This window comes from Haliotis rubra, unplaced genomic scaffold (assembly GCF_003918875.1).
Source record: "Haliotis rubra isolate DU_JTF1 unplaced genomic scaffold, ASM391887v1 Scf170, whole genome shotgun sequence".
NCBI lineage: Eukaryota > Metazoa > Mollusca > Gastropoda > Lepetellida > Haliotidae > Haliotis > Haliotis rubra.
In genome coordinates, this window is record NW_025765670.1 from 1,322,213 (window position 1) to 1,342,808 (window position 20,596).

The window sequence follows — 20,596 nt, forward strand, 5'->3', positions numbered from 1 at the left end:
GATGATTGTGTGGCACTGAAACTGTGATTAATTTGTGATTAACGTCATTGTGTGTGTTCTGAAATGGATTTCGTCATGTCTGACAGTTCCGACACAGAGCGGGTACAATTCTAATTAGTTATCGGGAGTCACAGTTGCTTCGTTGCGTCGGTTATCGATAGAGTGTCGATTTCATAGTATTACGCACGGTTATTGTATGAAAATGCAGGTCACGTTATATATGAGTACATCCGATTTTAATGTTATTTTGACCAATCAAGAAAATAGCTCAATGCAAAAGCAGAAAACAGTTTAATCGCTGACATACTTGATACACTTTGTGTATATTGTCAAGGAATGTTGTAACTGGTACTACTCTTTCTCAGTGAGGTACAGGTTCTAGTACGTTTTGGGGTTGAGCGAGATTCCTAATCAGCGATCTAATTTGTAAACCTTAATATAATCTACAATATCTATTTTTATCAACAGTTACCTTTGTCTTATCTAAATTTACTTCTTGTCCAACTACAATCATGTAATCAATAGGAGCGGCAGCATCACCTAATGGCTTTCTACATGTGCGCCCATTTTCCTTTAATTTACTTCTTTACATGGGGGCCCATGTCTGGTGTCCCCCGCCACCGCCACTACCACCGCATCAACATTATCATCACCATTATCATCATCATTGTCGCTGTCGTCATTATCATCATCATCATCACCACCACCACCACCACCACCATCATCATTGTCGCTGTCGTCATTGTTATCATCATCATCATCACCATCACCATCATCATCATCATCATCATCATCATCATCATCATCATCATCATCATCACCACCACCACCACCACCACCATCATCATCATCATCATCATCATCATTGTCGCTGTCGTCATGGTTATCATCATCATCATCATCATCATCATCATCACCACCACCACCACCACCACCACCATCATCATCATCATCATCATCATCATCATCATCATCATCATCATCATCACCACCACCATCATCATTGTCGCTGTCGTCATTGTTATCATCATCATCATCACCACCACCACCACCACCATCATCATCATCATCATCATCATCATCACCACCACCACCACCATCATCATCATTGTCGCTGTCGTCATTGTTATCATCATCATCACCACCACCACCACCACCACCACCACCACCACCACCACCACCACCACCATCATCATCATCATCATCATCATCACCACAACCACCACCATCATCATTGTCGCTGTCGTCATTGTTATCATCATCATCATCATCATCATCATCACCACCACCACCACCACCACCACCACCATCATCATCATCATCATCATCATCATTGTCGCTGTCGTCATTGTTATCATCATCATCATCATCATCACCACCACCACCACCATCATCATCATTGTCGCTGTCGTCATTGTTATCATCATCATCATCATCACCATCATCATCATCATCATCATCATCATCACCACCACCACCATCATCATCATCATCATCATCATCATCATCATCATCATCATCATCATCACCACCATCATCATTGTCGCTGTCGTCATTGTTATCATCATCATCATCACCACCACCACCACCACCACCATCATCATCATCATCATCATCATCATCACCACCACCACCACCATCATTGTCGCTGTCGTCATTGTTATCATCATCATCATCATCACCACCAACACCATAACCACCACCACCACCATCACCATCATCATCATCACCACAACCACCACCACCACCACCACCACCACCACCACCATCATCATCATCATCATCATCACCACCACCACCACCATCATCATCATCATCATCATCATCATCATCACTGCGTACTGTACTATTTTCATAGCCGACGCATTGCATTCGAGTGTAGATGATACTGTCTTATCAACAATTGTCCATGGATGCAGGAATTTTTACCCGTTCTCAATTTTTCACATTTACTCTCGGCTATTCACTGTATGAATAAAGACAGCCATTTAGAAAGAGATTAAATGTAACAACGAGCAAACGCTTTAACAACTAGGTTTCCCCACCGCCCCCCGCAATATCAATGATTCACTTATAATCAGTGATGGTACCAGGTGTTCGCGACACCAATCAGCATGTACTACCCGGACCATCACACTATCATAATTGTGCAGAAAAGTAAATGTTTGTTCTATGAAGCTGTACTCTTGTCATGCGACAGCATCCATTAAATAGACAGAAAATCAACCATGGACCAGAAAACATTTAGAGACTCGTCAAAACTGAAAACGGGATGTCAAATCCGAATTACTTCCGCTAGAATGGACAGTTTTAATTACTGAATAGATGTGGATTTACAAGAACAAAAGAAAAGAAAAAGACATCCCCCCAAAATATAAAAAACCCGCAGCATCCCCCAAAACAATAACAACAAAAACCAAAAAACCCAAACCAAAACAAAAAAAACAAAAAAAACCCCACAAAAACAAAAAACAAAAAACAAAAAACAACAAAACGGAACCAACCTAAAAAAATCTAAACCAACAAAAAAAACCAACAACAACCCTCCAAACAAATCTGCTGCCATCTTCACTGCATGATCTATCTGGTAGTTCGACTGGTTCCGACTCATTATACCAGCATCTCTATTTACTTTACGGAAACTAATCGAGATTTACTGGGAAGCCCGTTCTTGTACATCCTGTCAACTTCCTTCTGTTGCGTCGTGTACCGACGGCTTTGTAATGGAAAACATCAATAACGGCAGTATATTTTACAGAATGTCCGACACAGATCTAATGTACATTAATGCGCTCACGAAACAATACCAGCACTAAGGTAATGTAAATAGTGGCAGACGCAAAAGAGGGGTATTAAGTCAGTCTTAGTCATTTTCTCAATGTTAGGTATCTGAGTCCGTCTGATCGAATCGTCTGCCTCTAATGAATGGTCAGACAAGCTCACTGACCATCTTATCGTCTGCTCCGCACAACACCGCGTCTGTTTCTCGCCAACACTCAACATGGCCAAATGAGTGATTCATAGATTGTCAAATTCAATCCAAATTTTTTTCTTTAATTCTTGATCATTCGTGTCGTCTGCTTGAAAACGGAATTAGAAAATTGTAATGAAGTGACAAACGCGTGGAGCTCCAATCAATTCCGCCATTGCCAATGAGAACTGGGCGCACGTGCTTCTGTCGTTCTGACTCCCCGGCTTGAGGGAAGCTATAATTCTGTTAACATGTTTTTTTCCACCAATATCTGCACTAATAGCAACGAAACACGGAAATGAGACGAGATCAAATACTGTGTTAATGGAGATTTTTTTAAGACTCCGAGTCCCTGCTCATTAAGTGACTTTCCCTCGCACCCTCGTGTTTAGTCGTGGGCAAGGTGACACACCTTCACTGACCCACAAAACAGAACTTACTGGGACGAAATCTGCTTGATCTCTTACGACGAAAAAACACATGAGACATTTTGTCAGTCCTGACATGGCCATAAGATAATCAAATAAAGTGTACTTGAATTACTTTAAGTTATGTCTTTTAAAAGTTTGAGGTCGGTTCAAGATGGCAAACTTTGAGTGAACGAGAAATCTGTGAAAACGGTTTCGGAAACCGACTGATTTATTTGAGTGAATATATTATGACAATTTGACAAATGTGACAAACCCAATCTCACAGTGATCAGATCAGGCAAACGAAAGGAATCGCATCAGAGAATGTAAAAGATTTGCTTTAAAGATCTCGTTAAGATTGTGGAAAACATTGACAAAACCTTAATATTGGTATGGTATATGATGAAATATTGTTTTCACAATAACTTGTTTGTGTGTTTACGTAGGATCTAGTTCTTTCGATGATATGCCCCTTATATTGTGACATCATCTAACCGTGAGTAAGTTGGGTTTATTGCCGCATATGAAGCATATCCTGTCGGGTTAGCTTAGTGAGTGAGTGAGTGTGGTTTTACTCCGCTTTTACCATTATTTCAATCTGGAGTCGGAGAACACCAGGAAGGGCTTCACATGATGTTTTGAGACATCACGATGCATGTTTTAACGCCAATCACGTTGATGCACGGGTATGGTGAAGACAAACTTGGAAACCTAACACAGGATTCGAACTCACCACAGAACTATACATTTTAGAGTGAGTGAGTGAGTGAGTATGGTTTTACGCCGCTTTTAGCAATATTCCAGCAATATCACGGCGGGGGGACACCAGAAATGGGCTTCACACATTGTGCCCATGTGGGGATTCGAACCCGGGTCTTCGGCGTGACGAGCGAACGCTTTAACCACCAGGCTACCCCACCGCATACTCTCTAGACACCTGTGACTCGATTTGTGAGACAAAATGACAATATGACATAATCAAAGTGATATTCAGTGCAAGTGTTGTAAAGTTAATACTAATATGAATTACCACATATGTCTGAGAAACAATTAAAATATTCGCACAGTTCGCTGGGTAGAGTAAAGACCATGTTGGCAGAATGACCTATGTTTTGAACACCTGTGAAGATCCGGGTTAACATTTTACTTCAGCCATCCATGCTTATAGGGGCAACTAACGGGATCGGGTGGTCAGGTTCGCTGATGGTCTGGTCCAGATCCAAATATTTAAAGACAGTTGCCATAAAGCTGGAATAATGCTTAGTGTGGCGTTTAACAACAGACAAACAAAACCTATGTTTTAAAGCTTTGTCAATGTGTCTACACTCTTTGTCTGGGTCGACGGAATAATTTGATAGATTGATGTATACAGTCCATCAATCCACCAATGTCAGCAAGGGTCAACATTGTTCAATGGGAATGCTGGTAAAGTTGATTTGTAAAGATGAATGCGCTTGGTGTGAGACTTTAACGAAGAAGAATGGATAAGCTCCGCACAGGGACATGACGTTCACAGCGAAATTCACAAGTCGGGATGTTATTATATCACGTGACTAAAATAATCCCAACGAAATATTATTTTTGATATATGATTATATGAGTCATGCGCGTAAAATTGTCGGATTATGTGTGGGGTAATTTCATTGAGTTCGTAACAAGACTTCAAAACCGCTGGCGCAGGGTGCAATTAACAACGTTAAATATCGGCTCAAGTTAATACCACACTTTATTGGACGGTATATATCTGACGCCAAAGCGGGAAAAAACCGTCAAAATTCTAGTTAGCCTTTTTCGGTCGCGATGGATTTTCTCATAATTGATTGAAACCTTCTTTCTGATTTGGGGTTGTCAAGCTTTTCTTTCTATAGGCATTTGGCGGTAGGATTGATCAACCCTTAAGACATTGAAACGTTGTCAGTAAATTTACGAAAAGAAATACCACGACATGAATTTTCATTGAGTTAACGTCTGGATATGACGTGAATGTAACGCTCGATATTCGGAGCTCGATTGCAAAAGACAAAAACTTAAATGGAAGCTGGGAATCGATGTGATGTGTCAGATGAATGCCAGGCAAAGATGAGATATGTCATAAATTGTTGTTGGAAAGACTTCCATACCTCCCTGTTTCCAGTGTCTCACCCATACATCTCTGCTGGGTTTTCGTAGGATTTGTAATATGCTTTTAACGTCGTTTTGATGTTGGAAAATTTTAAGATTTTGAAAAAAAAGAAGTCTCTTTCGTTCGTTTAAACAGGATTAACATTTTAAAGATTTGTTATGTTTAACGTGTTGTGTGTCTGGTTTCTGTCAGCGTCATTTTTTCCAGATATTTCTCTCCGTATTTTAATATGGGCAGATAACTCTTGACACATCTGTCATAAATTTGGACAACCGCGGATGGAGTACATGTATCCGATCTCCAAGTCAGATACGTCTGTGTGTACATATGTGACATTTGATTGTTTTCTCTTTAACGCCGCACTCGGCAATTTCTGTAATCAATATCAGCGGTCTGTGAATAATCGAGTCTGGACCAGACAATCCAGTGATCAAACCATCATGAGCATCGATCTACGCATTTGTGATACGATGACATGTGTCAACCAAGTCAGCGAGCCTGACCACCCGATCCCGTTAGTCGCCTCTTACGACAAGCATAGGTTACTGAAGATCAATATTCATCTATATGGAAGCTAGTCAGGTGAACGTTCTTATCAGACAATCAGAGGCTTTGATATTCTAGATAGTTCGAACACGAACATAAACAGGCAGTTCCAAATGCAACGTAAAACCCGCTTGATTATGTAGTAGTGTATATTTTTTACATCCTGTCATTTAAATAGTCTTTTGATGTACAGCCCAAGTTGTTTTTAGTCAAGGTTACAGTTTTGTTTTATGTTGGTTTTCTTTTGTGAAGACAACAAAATTTAGAAAGGTGACACCTGAATGGCTCAAGAGTGAGTGAGTTTGGTTTTACGCCGCACTCAGCAATATTCCAGCAATATGGCGGCGGTCTGTAAATAATCGAGTCTGGACCAGACAATCCAGTGATCAACAGCATGAGCATCGATCTCCGCAATTGGGATACGATGACGTGTCAACCAAGTCAGCGAGCCTGACCACCCGATCCCGTTAGTCGCCTCTTACGACGAGCATGGGTTACTGAAGATTTATTCTAACCCGGACCTTTAATGACTCAAGAACCCACGATTCCTTCGTTTCACCTGAGTTGACCTGATACGACCTGCATTAGGTCACACAACCTTCCATACTGTGGGTTTCTTTAACTTTTTTGAGTAGTATAATACGACCACATCAAGGGAACAATAACTTAACAATAATTTTTTTCTTGGATTAAGATTCAGGAAGAACACACAAAAATGTCACATGGTAAACATCAGCGTAAAATACAGAAATGCCTTGCACTTTGTGACAAAAAAGGGGACATATTTCCATTAAAGCAGGTAAAGTTGTTTCGGTGCTCGCGTGCATCACGTGTCTCCAATTCCAAGTCTATTTTTGCAGTTTGATCGCACTCGCATACATTTCCATGAAGTACAGTTATGTTCCATGTTTTATACAACACAGGGAAAGTCTGTACATTATTATTTACATGCCCCCACAACAGAGAGTCGATAGAGGATAATCCTGTCTGCATTCCCATAGCTCTTTTGAGTACTTACGTAAAGCTACGGCCGACACAGAGACGTCGGTTGTCGTCTCATAGACGTGTACAGTTGCGTCCTTTAGGACGTGCCAGGATCCGGAGATCGAGTCCCAGAATCGTCCTGATTATGATCCATGGTATGCCTGTACAATACTCTGCTGACAGTTTCTAGGACTGCTGTCCTGTCCCACAACTAAGCACCTATGTGGTCTCACCACAGGCAAGTGAGTTTGTTCAAAATTGCCTCTGTTCACCCAGCAGAAAATGGGTACCCGATGTTATAAGTCATATGGCTATTAACCTTCAAGCGTCTTACAGGCAGCTTGGGTTATCCGGGGTAATAATATCCATCATGTTGTGTGCGCTTAGAGCATGTCCCAGCGGCATGGAGTTCAGCACTATATAAGTGGCCATTATTATTAATTATTATTATTATTATATGTTTCAGTTAAAAGTCTCTGAACTTCTTGTTGGATGTCGTGCTGCATTCAGCTGATCCGTTGTGATATAAGTTCTCGAAGCGGCAATAAATGTCGGCGATCTTACTGGTCCTTTAACAAATATAAGAGCCCACGATATGTCATCAAGTGGCCAGGCTCGTTGTCATGGTGCCACGACATGGAAAGGTCCTCACTTGTTGCTCAGACACCCGGTGTCGTCGTTGTAAATTTACACAGATTCGCGAAAGTAAGTCTCTGTGAATTACCGATTCCACTTTGTTCGACATTAGGCTAATTGTAAACGGAATGGACACGTCTATATCTGATCAGATCGCAATCAGGAGGAAGATGTGGATTATGCCCCGTGAATACTGATAAGGGATTGACATGATTAAGAAATAACCTTGATCGTCACAATAGCCGGTTCCAGCACTGCCCGTGTGAAGCCCATGTGGTGTGATGTCCCAGCCGTAATATTGCTGGAATATTGCTAAAAGCGGCGTAAAACCATACTCACTCACTCATTCCAACACTGTCCAGTCGGGATATTGTGATTGACCAATACACAGTTTTGAAACTATATAGCTTCTTCCAGATTGTTTGACAAACATCTTCAGTTTCATGATACAGTTAGAAGACCCGGTAATTATCAAGTGAGTGAGTGAGTGAGTGAGTGCGTGAGTGCGTGAGTGCGTGAGTGAGTGAGTGAGTGGGTGATCATGGATTAGAATCAGCCTCATATTGATTAGTGACACGCCCTTATATATCTGAGTGAGTGAGTGAGTGAGTATGGTTTTACGCCGCTTTTAGCAATATTCCAGCAATATCACGGCGGTAGACACCAGAAATGGGCTTCACACATTGTACCTTTGTGGAAACCGAACCCGGGTCTTCGGCGTGACGAGTGGACGCTTTTAACCACTAGGCTATTCCACTGCCCCGGTAATTAACAAGACGGTCCGAAGCAGCAAATTTCTCAGACAATACTACGTCACTTATATAATCCACCCCCTACCAGGCCAATGTCTACCCTTAAACCTTTCCTAATTTCCCCCATAAATGTATTGATTTCAAACGACCCACGACCGAAACCCAACAAAGCAAGCCACTCTCAGAAATGAAACAATCACAAAGACCCTTCTTCAAATTGCAAATCACCTTGAAGTACGACATTTAAGTTTTCCATACATATTAAAGTTATCATATTGACCTAAAAAAACATATCGAACAAAACGTTTTTTTGAGAAGTCATTACAGAAAATGCATATAAATTGTATCAAACAAATATGCCCATAGATTTGAGTATTCTGCTATGCTTATCTACCAAGGCATTGGTTGATATTCTGATGCGATGCGACGGTACGTGGAAAGGTTAACAGACATAATGCATGACTAACTAATTGTTGAAACAGCAACACTGCCTTCAATTTATGTAATGGCTTTCAATCAGGAAATCAAAGAACGCACTTCCCATTTCATGTAATCAGAAAATGTCAAGGTCCGCTAAAAGCTTTAACCCCCGTTACACTAAAACCATGCTCCGATCGAACACAAGTTCGCAACTATTTCATAGACAATTCTTGACATTTGCCCTATAAGAAATTATCAATAGCATGTCTCCATTCTTAGAGCAGGGATGGGCAACCATCAAACCACTACAAAGACTCTTTAGCTTCCTGCTTCAAAGAGGAGAAGTCTTTGGTAGATCAAAGACTTCCAGGATGTCGTGGAACTGGCGGTTTTGGTAGCGAAGGCGTGAAGCCGTTGTGAGTAAAGAGATTCTGTCAACATAAAAGCAGGCAGAAAATCGGCAGTCCGATTGGACTTGATTGTCGTGGCGTTTTGTTTTCGGCATAAGTGGTAGATCAGCGCGAACAATTTCATGCCACCTCTTTGAGGGGGTGAAGACGGATTGGCCAGTCAGAAGGTCAGAGACGTGTTGCCGATGTTTAGTTTCATCATCATCAAGTAAACAGATGAGATGGCTTAATGTTTCATGATGTCTCCTCTTTGTTGTAAGGGGGCGGTGGGGTAGCCTAGTGGTTAAAGCGTTGGCTCGTCACGCCGAAGACCCGGGTTCGAATCCCTGCATGGGTACAATGTGTGAAGCCCATTTCTGGTGTCCACCGCCTTGATGTTGCTAGAATATTGCTAAAAGCGGCTTAAAACCAAACTCAGTCAGTCAGTCTTTGTTGTAAGACAACGTACGTTGGAGTGACATGAAACTGGGCGACTTTTGTGTCTTTCTAAGAATTTGCAATACTCATTGATACCGGGTGGTATGATACTGTTTAAAGTGGCGTTAAGTAAAACTCACTCACAATACTTGAGTGAGTGAAGTTTGACGCCACTTGTAGCAGTATTTGCTGCAGGGGAAACCAGGAATGTAGTAGAAGTGACCGTTTCACTGAAATGTACAGGTAAGGACGTATATGAGATTCGAACCCAAGAACGCACTGTCATTGTAGTAAATTAATATACTCAAAGAAAAGAGTGTGGGTGAGTTTAGTTTTACGCCGCTTTTAGCAATATTCCAGCAATATCACGGCGGGGAACAACAGCAATGGGCTTCACACATTGTACCCCTGTGGGTAATCGAACCCAGGTCTTTGGTATGACGAGCATACGGTTCCACCGCTAGGCTACTCCACAGCCCCACTAGACTTGAAATTATGTTGACTATATTACATCAGGTATACAGGGAATAATACCCTGATATACCACAAGAGCACTTTACCTGAACTGGTATCATACATGTTAGTGTTTTGGGGACCCGTGACGTGCCTGGGTGCCGTTGTTCAAAACAACTTTAGCACTAAGGCTACCTTAAGTCAGTGTTAAAGTATGGGAGTTACGGTCACCTTAGGACTAAGATCGTTTGTACAACGGCACCCAGGTCTTCAGCAACCTATACTTCTTGTAACGGCTTAGAGTAATCGGACTTGGTTGATGCATGTCTTTGTATCTCAGCTGCGTAGATCGATGCTCATGTCAGTCACTGGATTGTCTGGTCCAAATTCACTCGTCACATACCCCCGTCATGCAGCTTGAATAATGCTGAGAGCGGCGTTCCCTATAAACAAACAAAAACAAAACATCTTTGGGATTCATGTAGCCTCTGAGAAATAGCCGAGCAGAGTAGCGTGGTTTTGTACCATGGGGCGGTATGGTAACTTAGTGGTTAAAGGACTCGGGTTTGATTCCTCACATTGGTACAATTTGTGAAGTCCATTTCTGGTGTTCACCGCCATGATAATTGGAATATTGCTAAAAGCGGCGTAAAACTAAACTCGCTCAATCTTTTACTATGTATTAACGATAGAAGAAAACTATCCTGACAAATATCAGTGGAGTCAGGCTGCCACTGGGCACAATATTATTGTGGGGATATTTCTTGTATTTGTCACATAAAAGCACGTAAAAGCATATAATTACAAAACACATTTCCATCTAAATTCAACAGCATTTAACATTTGGCATTGAATTTCCAACATCAGTTATACTTTTTGATCGACTCTTTGACATCTGAAGAGCAATGTGACAGCTGTAATAGATGATGAAGATTCATTTAGACTCCAGCAATATGTTTCAATGACTCTGCTGGAAAGCAATGCCGCAACACAACCCCAATTATAATGAACTTCAAGGTAACATTGAAACATGTTTATAATCGAGGACACAAATGAAGGATGATGTGGAATCCACTTGTTTGGCTTTCAGTTTGGATCGTTGTATCTTTTCTTTCCTCAATCAAAATCGAATTGAAATTCATATTTGCTAATAACTAATGTATTTTAAATTATGCCTAAGTCTTTTTATTTTTCACGTTTATATTAAATAATATTAAATCGATCCGAAAATGAAGAAGATAATATTAAACCGTTTTAACAAATTAAAAGTTAATTTGAGTTTGATACAGCATTATTTATATCAAACTTTATTATGTTCTTGATTCACAGTAAAAACACTCTTATTTTGTTAACTGCTTGACCGTTAAACTAACGTTTATTGAGATATAGTTCAGTTATAATAAACCTTATTCTGGCATTGACATTTCTCTCCATGATATACATCACCGGAGAAACTCATGGCTGATGATAGATTCCGGATAAACTCCTGTTGTTTAACGAACACTCGACAATATTCCTGCTGTATGGCGATGTACAATGAAGAGCAATCAACCAGTCACAGAGTTTGACCACTCGATCCATCAAGCCGTCCCACGTGACAAACAAGGGCGATTGGGGTGACAAATTCTAACCTGAAATCCCCACTGGCCTACTCGTGTCTCGACCTCCTTTAAGAATTAAGTAGTACGAAATCCGGTTCTTGGCGCTGCAACCTTACCATATGTCAAACAGACCTTACACAGTCAAAAAATGTGATTCTATTACGATATATCATAGACAGGTGAGGTATGTCTGTTTGTAGTGATGGTGTTGCTATATATCATACACAGGTGAGGTACTTCTGTCTGTAGTGAATGTACTGATGATTGTGTTGCGATAAGTGATGGATAGGTGATGTACTTCTGTCTGTAGTGGTTATGTCAAGATATATCATAGACATGTGAGATACTTCGGTCTGTAGTGGTTATGTCAAGATATATCATAGACATGTGAGATACTTCGGTCTGTAGTGGTTATGTCAAGATATATCATAGACATGTGAGATACTTCTGTCTGTAGTGGTTATGTCAAGATATATCATAGACATGTGAGATACTTCTGTCTGTAGTGGTTATGTCAAGATATATCATAGACATGTGAGATACTTCTGTCTGTAGTGAATGTACTGGTGATTGTGTTGCGATAAGTGATGGATAGGTGATGTACTTCTGTCTGTAGTGGTTATGTCAAGATATATCATAGACATGTGAGGTACTTCTGTCTGTAGTGGTTATGTCAAGATATATCATAGACATGTGAGATACTTCTGTCTGTAGTGAATGTACTGGTGATTGTGTTGCGATAAGTGATGGATAGGTGATGTACTTCTGTCTGTAGTGGTTATGTCAAGATATATCATACATGAGATACTTCTGTCTGTAGTGGTTATGTCAAGATATATCATAGACATGAGAGTTATGTCAAGATATATCATACTTCGGTCTGTAGTGGTTATGTCAAGATATATCATAGACATGTGAGGTACTTCTGTCTGTAGTGGTTATGTCAAGATATATCATAGACATGTGAGGTACTTCTGTCTGTAGTGGTTATGGCAAGATATATCATAGACATGTGAGGTACTTCTGTCTGTAGTGAATGTACTGGTGATTGTGTTGCGATAAGTGATGGATAGGTGATGTACTTCTGTCTGTAGTGGTTATGACAAGATATATCATAGACATGTGAGATACTTCTGTCTGTAGTGGTTATGTCAAGATATATCATAGACATGTGAGGTACTTCGGTCTGTAGTGGTTATGTCAAGATATATTATAGACATGTGAGATACTTCTGTCTGTAGTGGTTATGTCAAGATATATCTGTAGTGGTTAGACATGTGAGGATACTTCTGTCTGTAGTGGTTATGTCAAGATATATCATAGACATGTGAGATACTTCTGTCTGTAGTGGTTATGTCAAGATATATCATAGACATGTGAGATACTTCTGTCTGTAGTGGTTATGTCAAGATATATCATAGACATGTGAGGTACTTCGGTCTGTAGTGGTTATGTCAAGATATATCATAGACATGTGAGGTACTTCTGTCTGTGTACTTCTGTCTGTAGTGGTTATGTCAAGATATATCATAGACATGTGAGATACTTCTGTCTGTAGTGGTTATGTCAAGATATATCATAGACATAGACATTTCTGTCTGTAGTGGTATGTCTGTCTGTAGTGAATGTACTGGTGATTGTGTTGCGATAAGTGATGGATAGGTGATGTACTTCTGTCTGTAGTGGTTATGTCAAGATATATCATAGACATGTGAGATACTTCTGTCTGTAGTGGTTATGTCAAGTAGACACTTCGGTCTGTAGTTATGTCAAGATATCATAGACATGTGAGACATGTACTTCGGTCTGTAGTGGTTATGTCAAGATATATCATAGACATGTGAGATACTTCTGTCTGTAGTGGTTATGTCAAGATATATCATAGACATGTGAGATACTTCTGTCTGTAGTGGTTATGTCAAGATATATCATAGACATGTGAGATACTTCTGTCTGTAGTGGTTATGTCAAGATATATCATAGACATGTGAGATACTTCTGTCTGTAGTGGTTATGTCAAGATATATCATAGACATGTGAGATACTTCGGTCTGTAGTGGTTATGTCAAGATATATCATAGACATGTGAGGTACTTCTGTCTGTAGTGATTTTGTTACGATACATCATGGACAGGTGAGGTACTTCGGTCTGTAGAGATTATGTTAGATACATCATGGACAGGTGGGTACTTCTGTCTGTAGTGATTGTGTCAGGATATATCAACGATGCATTATGGCCAGGTAAGGTACTTCGGTCTGTAGTGATTATGTCACGATGTAACATGAACAGGTGGAGTACTTAGGTCAGTAGTGATTGTGTCGCGATATATCAACGATACATTAAGGCCAGGTGAGGCACTTCGGTCTGTAGTGATTGTGTTAAGATATATCATGGACAGGTGGAAATACTTCTGTCTTGTGATTGTGTTACTATATATATCATGGACAGGTGGAAATACTTCTGTCTTGTGATTGTGTTACTATATATATCATGGACAGGTGGAAATACTTCTGTCTTGTGATTGTGTTACTATATATATCATGGACAGGTGGAAATACTTCTGTCTTGTGATTGTGTTACTATATATATCATGGACAGGTGGAAATACTTCTGTCTTGTGATTGTGTTACTATATATATCATGGACAGGTGGAAATACTTCTGTCTTGTGATAGTGTTACTATATATTATGGACAGGTAGAAATACTTCTGCCTTGTGATTGTGTTCCGATATATCATAGATAACCTGGGTACAGGGGAAATGGAGTTTAGCGTTTAAAGTGTGGTTCAAAATTATACACCAGTAACCAGTGCGTATACTACCCCGCAGTGATGTCGGTCAAAGTTTTATTGTGCCAGCATACACCTGTGACTTACCATACCGCAGTTTAACAGGGATACTCAACCTATACACAGTTACTGAGTCCGAGTCGACAAAGGTTTGTTTAATCCTTTAATCATGAATTCCAGGAAGGGTAACAACAAATACCATTTTAAACGTATTTTGGTTTGACGTGCCCGGAGATCGAACCAAGGACTTCTGCGCTGTTGTCAGACGCTCTATCCACTGGACCCCGGTGCGGTTCAGAACATATAACAGTGTCCCTTAATCGCGTTATTGTGTGAGCAATGGATCAGTAATTTGTCAGTAAGAAGTTTCTCGTCGTTTTCCAAGTTAACACGTGACCTTCAAGACGTAAAACAACGTCACGCCATTTTCCTTTGTGACGTCACGTTTCTGACAAGACGCACATGGCCAGCTCTACTTGGTCGCACGCCATTTATTTCAATCAGAGGACGCAAACGAGCTATTTTGAATAATGAATTAAAGATATCCTGTCATTTTACACTGGATAGTGTTTAGGGAGTATTTTCGGGAGGACAAATCACGTTAGTCCAGAACGCTGAAGGGTTGGAGGGACCCTTGGGACCAACAGCTGATCTTAAATCTGTGTGATCAAGAAAGCGTGTTTTTAATTATGCCAATTTCGGTAGGATGTTGTCCGAAAAGACTGTTGTTTATGGAACAACAATTCGGTGTGCCTTTGAAACTGACGAATCATGCGTAATGAAGTAATTTGTTCTCCACGCTCAGAAACTGAATCAAAATTCTTAGTGGTTGACGACTCATTTTGCATACTTTCGCAAACATCTGTCAATTGATAGTAGAAATAGTACATATCAGTCTCCTGAACGACCGTTATTTGCTAGTAATTGTTTAAATCGAAATAATAAAGTAAAACTATTGTTTCATTTTGTTTACGAGACTGAGATGATATGAAGAAAGTAAAAGCAGAGAAGTTATTTTCAGCCGTATATACAACCTTGCGTTTTCGCCACATATACGAACGTTATCAAAACTGAAATCGAAACATGAGTGAGAGTGAGTGAGTGAGTGAGTGAGCGATCGAGTGAGTGAGTGAGTGAGCGATCGAGCGAGCGTATGCAGCGGTGTGCAGTATTTGACTTCAGGTGAAACTCAAATAATACAACTAGTGCATGTTTAACTTTTACCACTTGGGTTTAACACATCACAAAGGATGGGTGTCGTAAAACAAGGAATCAGGTCGAATCAGGATTCTGAATAACTGATGTCAGGATGGAAAGCTTCATTTTGATCCGAGGTTTCTGGCGGACTGAACCTGAAACAAAGAGTAAAGGGTAGCACAGAAATACCGCAAACTACTTTCATGTCTTCATAAATAGAGGATATTATATGAGTGCCCATGTCATACTATGTTTACGACACGAGTGCCAAAATGTTGGTATTTCCCGAGCGAGAGCGATTGATATACCGATATTTAGGCACGAGTGTCGTAAACATAGTATGATATGGGCACTCATATAATATGCTGTTTATTACCGGGTTTGCGCACCCCTGCACCCCCACTCTGGATCCGCCTATATCACTTTGTTCCAGGATCCATATCGGCGCTTAAAATCAGACCTAGAACAGTACACGGGGGTTACCTCTTAAGATTTAAAATCTTCCTATGCATATGTCATTGTTCAACTTCATTTATCCTGTTGAGAATTTTCTGTACATTACTGGAACTTTACAAAATACATCTGAGACAATAACAGAATGTGAGACTCAGGGGGAAACCGTGTCCACAGGTTAGTAATTGGCACGAAGACCAGAAACATCCATTATGAATCTTCTTTTGTCCCCTCATTGTGTACACACTCGCCTGTTATCCTTTTAAGTTTTCATGACACATATATTTTTTATCAATTTTTTTATTCAATAGAAGCGAAAAAATCCATACAAAAATCACAAGAAATCTCAATTTGCGATTCGTACTAAATCACATATGACGAACCACTATCAAATAGCAATGATACAAAATATTCTCAAAAAGGTGACCATATCCTACGGTTGCATCTTTCACAAACACATGCAAAGGCAGGTCAACTGTAACCTGAAGAAACATGGAATCAACTGCTACAGGTCAAAATGGGATCGAGCAAGTCAAAATTGCGTCGGACTCCACTTTTGTAAAATCTTATTTTCGACTTCATATCTAACGTCCTTCAAGGTTTCAAAGTTGCGAAAACAGCCATTGTGGGTCAGATATCTATCCATCCAAGCACAACTCAGGCAGAGGGCAAAAGAACAACCAACCTATCAGTTTGCCAGAAGTATTTCCATTCCTTACATGCTTCGTGCACCATGATTCATGCTCGGTTACATAGATATGGAACACATCCATCAGAGTAAAGAAAACAAATGGGTTTTTACTCAACTACAGACAATATATCGATTACTCTCCATGTGTAGTTATTTTTTCGCTCCCACCTGAATTAAGTATTGCCCGCAAACACACAAAAAACAAGTCTTGAACAGCAGGAATCTCTCCAGGTTACAAGATCCTAATGGAAGAGCTTGTTGAGGCTGATGAACGTCCTGGGTCTCCTCACAATGTTTTTCAATAACGTATATGTATATATGCATGCAGGTAGGGCTGTTCGGGAGTATAACACGTAACGTCAGAAGTTTTTTCCAAATCACATGTAATCTACACTGAAACAAAGTCGTTTCTGACCGACATGGTATGTAAACGAAGGAATGGATGTACTCTGAGTTGGTCTTCCGTAATCTTTAACAAATTGAAAATTCCTAATCGATGTGGTAAATGGAAACGACAAAGGCCTTCCATCGCCATGAAACAATTCCTGCTAAAAGTAGTATTTATGATTCCGAATATACCATTAGCGTATATTGACTCACTGTCAAACAGTGGTGACACGACTGACTGACTGACTGAGTTTGGTTTTACGCCGCTTTTAGCAATATTCCAGCAACATCACGGCGGGGGACACCAGAAATGGGCTTCACACATTGTACCCATGTGGGGATTCGAACCCGGGTCTTCGGCGTGACGAGCCAACGCTTTAACCACTAGGCTACCCCACCGCCCCTGATGACACGAGGAATCGCGAAAAGATGATTGCATCCTGTTCCACTGGTGCCACCTTTCACAAACGCATTCAAAGGCAACAGAATTAGTAAATTCAAAAATACAAAACAAATGACTTCCATTAGTGCTTTTGTACGTTATGAAAATGCCTTAAAGCAGACTTTTATTTCAAGCATCAAATACCCAGCTGATTCCGGAGAGAACTACCCGTGAAGGTCCGGGTTAGATTTGATCTTCAGCAACCCATACGTGTCGTAAACGGCGACTAACGGGATCGGGTGGTCAGGCTCTCTGACTTTGTTGACACATGTCATCGTATCTCAATTGCCTAGATCGATGCCCATGACGTTGATCACTTGATTGTCTGGTCCAGACTCGATTCTTTACAGACCGCCGCCATATAGCTGGAATATTGCAGAGTGCGGCGTAAAACAACAACCAAACCAAAACCAATCCGAACAGAACTTTTCCATAGATTCTCAGCAACAATTCCAAATCAAATTCTATTATCATTTGGTCGGCGGGGTAGTTTCTCACACATGGGTACAGTGTGTGAAACCTATTTCTTGTGATAATGCCGTGATACTGCTGGAATATTTCTACAAGCTACCGAGATCCCAGCCCACTCACTCTTTACTCTCGGGTAGGGTGACACACACAATACGCTGACAGCGACCTTGTACACTATACATACGCTTTGAACTCAGATGCCTTGCGAGGCCAGTAGATTGTGTCCTGAAAGCCACTCATGTAAAATGATGTGTTTTATGCCGTGGTGTTTGGAGTGGTTGGAGTCTAACGAAATTAACGTAACTCCATCTGTTAACTCGCTGTTTGGTAACGCATGTCGTAAGATCATTATCTGGTTTTCAGACTCGATGACTTGGTTGATGCATGTTATCGAGTCTAGATGGTCACGATATCAATAACTGGGTTTTCTGGTTCAGGTTAGACTGGACAGAACTGCTGAATGCCGCCGTGGTAACTAAACCCAACCGAACAGCCAACCATGCGAACAACAAAGCAGCCAACCGATTGCCCAACCAAACAACCGACCAACCAACAACCAAACCAAACAAACAAAAAACTAAACAACCAACCGACCATTCAATCGATCAACCAACCGATCAACCATCCGAACAACTAACCGATCAACCAACCGGTTAACCATCCGAACATACAACCGAACAACCAGCCAACCAGCCAAACAAACAACTAAACAACTAAACAACCAACCGACCATTCAACCGATCAACCAACCGATCAACCATCCGATCAACCATCCGAACAACCAACCGATCAACCAACCAACCAACGAAACAATCAAACGAACAACCAACCAAACAACCAACCAACCGATCAACCATCCAAACAACCATTTACCTAACTGATCAACCAACCGAACAACAAAACCTGTGCATTGTTTCTTATAAAGTTTAAGTTGATGTAGGTCATGATCGTGGAATGTTTTCTGAAGGAACCCCGTCCCCTCAACACAACAGAAGTTGTTTTCTTATTAGTAAGGTATAATTCGACAGATTCAACACATGTGTATGATTACCGTATTTTCTGCACAAGAAGAGTTTATACGTTACTAATAAGTCCAATCATGCTTGTACAGTGAAAGATGATTAAATAATACTTGAAACATGATTTATTAATACAAAGACTGTGCATTTACCATGTTCACAGTGCCATCATGTTATTTTAGCTTTGGATTTTGGACGTCCCAGATGCAGTAAAGTTTGCTGTAACGATTTATGTCCCTTAGGTAAGCCAGGATCTGCTGATTAGAGAAATCCGATATAAGAATATTATTCTTGGAATGTCAGCACCACAATCAGACTCGCAGAAATACATTATTTTATATATTTACATTTTACATTATTATTTTATCATTATATATTATTCAATCTTCCTGCTTAATGAATCAAGTAGAACTTTTTCCTCAGGCTTTCTCAGCTCAGTGTTTCAATGTAAATGCACCTATTCGTTTCTACATGAGATACAGACGATGCGTTATGATAGTCTAGGACCTGCCTCCCGGCTTTGCTATTACATTAAGCTGACACGCAGGTGGTAGAAATATGATACTATTCAAATAAGCGTAAATTTCCCCTCCCCCTACTTACTAATTTGGGTCGGAAACTTTACTCCCGAAATAACAACCAACAGGCAGAATCGGGGACAAATAATACGCGACCCCCAGCTCTCAGAAGCTGCCACCATTAGGACAAGAATCCTTTCCAAATACGAAGCAATTATGACGAACGAGACAGCCCAATGCGTCTATCGTACATGTATCAACTATTAGCTCCTAGGCTAATGAGGTCGACGTCTTCCTTCTAACATGGCGGATCCAGAAGAAAAGCTGCAAAATGAAAATGTCCTGTTTCTTTGCCCTCCTGATGAGAGAAACAAATTAACCCCTCGGTCCCCCGTGTTTCGTAGAACGAGCCCCCCGCAACATGTATGCTGCCCATAATAGACTTGCCCTTGTGGGGACACATGCAAATATGTATCGATCTGCACAAAGCTCTAATTGCCAGAGGCAGGGTGGTGGTGAAGAGCCTTAATTCGCGCATGTAGAAAGCCGCTACACGGGCCTAATTAATACTTAAAGACCAATTTTTCACTTGAACGAGTCTTGTGTGTCGGTCGTGAGAAACTTTGTTTACTTTCGACATTAAAGCATTACTTGTAAACTGATACGATGTTACAGGATTGAGCTGGATGATTTAGTCATGCTTTGTGAGGTTCAGTCTGTCAGTGCTGTCTTGCAGGAAAGGTTTGAAAGTCTGAATTGTATGTGAAAACCGTTTAAACAGTGCCCCTGATAGCAATGTTCGTTGGGCCAACATTGGCCAACGTAGGCCCAATGATGGCCAATGTTGGTCCAACATTGGCCCAACGGACATTGCTATCTGGGGCCTTCTCTTTGCCTCGACTTAAT